Below are 6782 nucleotides of genomic sequence, written 5' to 3'. Positions count from 1 at the left end.
TTACTTACATTCTTTTAAATTTAATTCAAAGGCCCAATTTTGAATTCGATGCCTTCTCTCCCTCTCTCTCTCTCCCTCTCTCTCTCTCTCTCTCTCTCTCTCACACACACACACACACACACACACACACACACATCTGAAGGATTCCTTTGCCCTCTTTCAGTTGCAAGATAAACAGATGTTTAGCAGAGAGCTCTACTCTTTCTGGTCTTTCTGATGGGCTCCTTCTGGCCTACAGGGGCTCATGGGTCATTTTCATGCCTGTGCTACTTATCAACAATTCAATTATTCCATCTATGATGTTCTCAGTGCCCTCCGTTTATTATTATTTTAGGATGATGGAAATTAGTCACAACTCCTTGTTGGTTTTCTTAACCAAATTCAGTTTTTTGATTCACAGAAAATCTGCCCGGATTGTTTCACCCCATTTTGCTTTCATTTATGCTGAAGACTTACCCATATGCTGTTATCAGTGTATCAAAAGGAACAGCCTGAGAATTTGCCAGAGAACATCTTTTCAGACCTCACAGTGCAGTATTTACTGAATGGGGACCCAGATGAGCTCAAGTTTCATCCAAAAGGAACCCTCGAAACGCTATTTCAAGCCACTACAATATAGTTGTAATTTGTGCTTTGGCCTTATTGGCATGCTTTTACATTCCCCTATTCATTGCCAGTGATAATTACCAGAGCAACCACCAAACACACCCCTTCTTTAGAGAAAAGATCAACAGGATACTCATATGGTTGTGAACTGTCTGGTGTGCTGTTTTGGTAAATCATCAAAAATCATAAAAACATGAGTAATATATGATTAATCCCTTTTTTCCTTCTGATCTATTTTAAACGTGCAGAATCAACATCTTGGTTTATTCATTTTGGGGGAAAAACGGTTGATTGCTTACTGAATTTTGCTTAGAATTATGTTCATGTGATATAACTTGCTCACCTGTGGCTGAATTGCGTGCATAGACTTACACCCCAAAATCTTTTATCTAATAGTCTGTTAGTGATATTTTGTAATAACGTGGTCATGTCAATGATATTGTAGAATACTTTGGGAAGAGTTTACCAGGAAAATGCTAAGCAGCGGGAAATAATATTAGCATATCGTGTTCATCAAGTGATCATTCATTGACTTTTAACAGATTAGGACACTAGACTAGAAGTTTAGGGTAAAAATATTCTCTTTGTACAGAACCTAACTTGTTTTAAATTGTCTCCAGTAAGAAGGTTGAAGTCAGACAATTTCTTTTTATATCTCTCACAGTCCATTTAATTTTGATATACTTCCCAAGGAATTTATACTAGCTGATTGTTTTTTAATAAAAAAAAAAAACTAAATAGAACATCTAAAATGTTAGACTTACATCACCCTGATGTAAATTGTCTCTTTGCACATGCCTGTTTTTCAGGGTAAGAAGAAGTCCTTGGAGTAAGAACAAGGAGAGGTTCTGGCTCAGAAACCATAGAATCACAGACACTGCTTTTCTAAAGACATTGTTCGTTTTCCTCCTGTCTAGCAAGACCACAAGTCGTACGTAAGCAGGAGCATACTGAACAGGGACCTTACAAGCTTTCCAAATTTATGTTCAAATATTATTGAATCCTGTGGAAGAGGATACACGTTTTGGTGTTTATTCTTCTTGATTATAGATGATTTGGTGTTTCTTTGTTGTTTATAAAGAAATACTTTTAAGTGAGACACGTTCTGAATCGCCCTCTTAGTTCTAGACTGTTTACTTTTGTCTATTCATGATCTAAATATGACTGCAGTTTTCTTTTTTTTACTAATTTATAGCTAAGTGTGCAGTCGAAGAATACACAACAGTGGGAGAATTAAATTTCTTAGGAGTCATTTGTTAGTAGGCCCCTTTATGACTTAGGGACATCCGGGCACTGATATATATTTATATATCCAATAAACTTTGTGTGTTACCGCCAAACATCCAGGCTGGTAAGAGCCGGGATTCCTTCATGAAGGCCACCACAGCCCAGGGAAGTCTCCATGGAGCTTCCAACGGTAGCAGCCAGTTGAAAAATTGAGCAGAAAAAGATTTCTTTACAACTTCCATTTTTCCCTTCTGTGGGTAGGGATACTCCTCTCCCTTCCTAGATTTTTCCCCTAAAAAAGAGAGAGAGAGAAAGACAGAGAGAGAAAAGAAAACCATATAAACAGTAAACTCAGCCTTTTTCATAGTATGAATTTTAGAGAGGCTATTTGTATAGTTGCTTGTTTTTAAATTGAATCACTTTTCATTGACTTCATTCTCCCTTAAGGAAATTTTGATGCTATTCTGGTGATTATTGTATTTCCAGTTCTAGCCCATTTCTGGAACTTGGAACTATTAAAACCTTTTAGTGTCCAATAGGTGCGTTAAGTGAGTATGTGGAGTTTTGCAAGACAGTGTTTTTCAGGTTTCTTTTAAACATGAATCTGATTTAACTTCAAAGTTTAACTTATGTTTCCCTCCAAGCAAATGGTGCATTTCCTATTAGCTGGCCAGTAGGGTGCGCTCTAGTCCCTTGCCAGATAGATAAATTAATTAATTAATAAATTTATTAAAAATATTAACATAAACCCTTCATTAAGAGATTTCAGAAATCCGTTTCATTCATCCACTGCCACCAACACAGAAGAGACTTGTTGATGTAGACACAAACCGCTCAGCATGCGCAACATACATGGAGAGCAGAGCTGTTCCATCAGGAAAAGAAAAATTTGAGAAGTTACTTCTTTGATTTAGTTCTGCAATAGTTTGCTATTATCTTACCAGATCGGTCCCTCAGTGACAGACATTTTCTTTTATTCTGGGTAGAAAATAAGAAATCTGGGGCAGCGAAGAACCCGGGCTCTGGGCTTACATCCTAACTTTCTCACCAGCTGAGTGATTCTTCACTTTTGTAGGACAGTGATAACAGTGCTTCCTACTCTATAGGGTCCTGGGCCAGAGAAATAAGATTGTACGTGGGGAAGTGTTTAGAACATAGCCTAGAACATCAGCGTTCAGTGACAATATCTGTTTTTATCATTATTGCTATATTCTCATTGTGATTGCTGGTCATGTACTCACTGAGTATCTCTTTGGAATCTTTGCAAGATTCCAAAATTCTCTGTTGCTTATTAGTGTACATGAATTAATTTGTCTGGAAGGTTATTTTGTTAAATTGCAGGAGCATAAACGATTTAGAAGATACAATGTCTTACTTGATCTGCAGTACTTCCACTTAAGGGGCTGTAAAAGCTTATGCCAAAGAAGAGGATCCTCCATAGTGAAATTTCAGGCACCAGAAATCCTTGGGGAGATACACTAGGGGCAGGAAGGATCTCAGCATCTCTGAAGGGAAGGTAACAAGTAGCTAAAAATCTATGAGCATCTTCTTATAAACCCATACTCATAAACATCCATAGGTATGTGTCTTTTGTTTTTTTCTTTTTACATTTTTATTTATTAGAGAGAGAGCAAACACACTAGCAGGGGGAGAGGCAGAAGGAGCAGGAAAAGCAGACTCCCCGATGAGTAGGGAGCCTGACATGGGACTTGATTCCAGGACTCTGAGATGATGACCTGAGCCGAAGACAGATGCTTAACCAACTGAGCCACCCAGGCACCCCAGCACGTGTCCTTTTGAAAAATATATTTAGTTTGTACATAAACTTAAAATCCTGGGAGAAATGCTTAAACGTGAATGGCTTTACCATTTTCTCTGTAATGCAAGGACAAGGGGATATACCCAGTGATTAGGCACAGTAGCATTGTGAGAAGTCAGAGAATGCCAACACTTCTCCGGGTTCTACCTACATCCATTCATTCATTCATTCATTCATTCATTCACCAGTTAATATTTATTGAACTCCTACTGTGTGCCAGTCCGTGCTAGGTACTGGGCAGTGAGCCAGAAAAACATTCCCAGAACTTTGGGTGGTGGGGATTATAGACACACACACAGGAAGCTTAACTGATATAAAAATGCAAAAGAGTCTTCATAACGAGACTGTAAGATTCTGCCTCCTTCGAAAACTTGGAGACTCAGTATTTTCACTAGCTCTACACTCAGGAAATAATCACAAATAAAGCTTTCCTCCCAAAGTTGTTTGAGGCAGTGTTGTTCGTAATAGTGAAAACTGGCCTGTTCGTAGGTCCATCAGCACATAAACTATCGAATATCCATTCAGCTATTAAAATGATGCTTATGCAGATTTTGTAATTAAGAATAATAATAACTAATGACAACTAACGCTTTTATAGCATTTACTAGGACGTGGGCTCTGTCCTAGGGCTTTTCCTATATGCGTTAATTAACTCTTCACACAACCCTGTGAAGTCCCTGCTGTGACTGCATCCAGTTTATGACCCAGATGAAGTAATACGCCCAAGGTTACAAAGAGGGTCACTGTGGGTTTAAACTGAGGCGGTTACTTTCAAACACCACAGAGTCTTCCATGATCACACTTCGTGTAAAAAGTGGAATATGAAGTTGAATATACTCATCCTCATGGTATCGGGACTTTTTTTCACAGTGTTAGTGACAGAAAAATCCAACTCAAATTCATTAAAAAAAAAGGGGGGGGGATTCAGTGCTTCCGTCACGGACAAGTCTGAGGGGGTATGTCTGCAGGAACTGCTTTCGTCAGGTGCTCAATGTCAACGCCATCAAGGTTTTCTCTGACTTTTGGGTTTGTCCTATTTTGTAGTGACTTCCTCTTGAGCTTCTTTGGTGACATGATGGCTGCCAGCAGGTCTGAGGCAAGATGGCTGCCAGCAAACTCTGGGTCATTTAAATAAAAAAAAAAAAATGAAGCTTTTGCAAAAAGAATGAATACTGTTACACTGAAAAAATAAATAAAATGAAAAAAAAATGAAGCTTATTTAATGGCTTGAACAAAAACTCTGGACATTCTCATTAGTTCAAACCGAAGGGCAAGGAATGCGTGTTCTGACTGGCCAAGCCTGAGCGTGAGCCCGCCGTCAGAACCACGGGTAGAATCAGCTCACCTGATTCCACTAAAGGCAGAGGAGATGGTGATCTCCTCTGGTCAAACCGACAGTGGACCAGGAGAAAAGGGAAATGGGTGTTTTGGGTATACATTGAGTATCAGCAACAACAATTTTCTTGTCTATAGGATAAACATTCAACACTGTTACTTACCAGTACCTTGAAGTTTTCTTTTCTTTGACCTTGATGACACTATAGTGGCACACACTTTTGGCGCCCCCTTCAGTCCTCCTCAGCCTTCTAGTCTTTCTAGGATGCTTCACTGTGGGCATCCAATTTACTACTTCTTTTTAGTCCTCTCTTCTTTCCTGACTTTTTTTTTTAAAGATTTTATTTATTTATTTGACAGACGGAGATCACAAGTAGGCAAGACACAGGCAGAGAGAGAGCCTGGGAAACAGGCTCCCTGTTTCCCTGGGAAACAGAGCCTGATGTGGGGCTCGATCCCAGGACCCTGGGATCATGACCCAAGCTGAAGGCAGAGGCTTTAACCCACTGAGCCACCCAGGCACCCCTTCTTTCCTGACTTTTAATTCCACACTTTCAGTTTCTAACAAGTGTTTCCCCCTTGGGTGTTTGTTGCAGATTGGTTTCCTTGGGGAGCAGGCTTTGGGATGGAGGGTGATTTATTAGAGTGTGCTTTTGGAATCTACTAAAGGGAGGAGGAAGGAGCAGATTTGGGCAGAAAGAGAAGCTGAGCTGTGATGTAGACCCAAGATAGGCCTTGGCTGATCCTCTGGAAACATTCAGAGCTGGACTGGCCCTCCAATTTGGGAAAGGGAGCTGTGTCTTTATTCCTTCCACCCCCTTGGCCAGTCATTGGATATGGGTTGCCGTTGGGAGGAAGAATAATGTTGGGAGCAAAGCAGTTTTTTGTTTTGTTTGTTTTTTTTGTTCCAGTTGAGACCTATCTGAAGAGGGTTGACAGCTAAGGGCTATTTTCTGGCAGCAAATATGGGTTCTAATCCTAGAGGTAAGACTTTCAACCCTCAAGGGGGATTTGGGTAGCTCATCATAGTAGCTTCCTTTTGTTGTCCCTGATGTTTGTCTATTCTCCTTCACTCTATTCCGGTAATTTTGTTGACATCTTTACTTAGATATTTTGAGGCTATGTTATTGGGTGCATACAACTTTAGAATTGTTAAACCTGTCTGGCAATGAACATTCTCTTACTATATATTGAGCCTCTATTAGTAATAACTTTTGCTTTGAAGTTTGCTTTGTTTAGTGTTGCCATAGTCACCCTGGATATCTTTTAGTTTGTACTTTGGTGACACTTTTTTTCCAAATTTTCTTTTTAATCTTTGGGTTTCCTTAAGTTTTAGGTGTGTCTTGTAAAAAGCACAGAGCTAGGTTTTTGTTTTGTTCTGAATTGTCTTCTAACTGGAGAGTTTAGTTCCCTTATATCTATTATGACTACGAGCATATTTACTGATAATTATCATTTATTTTTATCATGCAATTCTGTACCTTCTGTTTGTCTTGCTCTAAGGAGTTGCTTTTTCTACTTTCTTTTTTTTTTTCTTTTTTTTTGGTAGTTGTTACATTTTTTTCTTATCCCATGCCCCAATTTAGAAATTATATTCTTTAGTTCTCCTTTTTAGTCATTATCTAGAAATTATGACATGCATACTCACCAGAATAAAGTCTAAAGGTAATATCTTTATGCTCCTGAAAAATACAAGGAACACATTTAAAACACGTTCACTCATATCACTGCCTTCCAATTTTTATTTTCTTACCTAGAATTCAAATCTCTCTTTCTTTAGCACCACTAGTTGGAC

This window comes from Meles meles, chromosome 1 (assembly GCF_922984935.1).
Source record: "Meles meles chromosome 1, mMelMel3.1 paternal haplotype, whole genome shotgun sequence".
Classification (NCBI taxonomy): domain Eukaryota; kingdom Metazoa; phylum Chordata; class Mammalia; order Carnivora; family Mustelidae; genus Meles; species Meles meles.
This window is presented reverse-complemented; position numbering follows the sequence as displayed.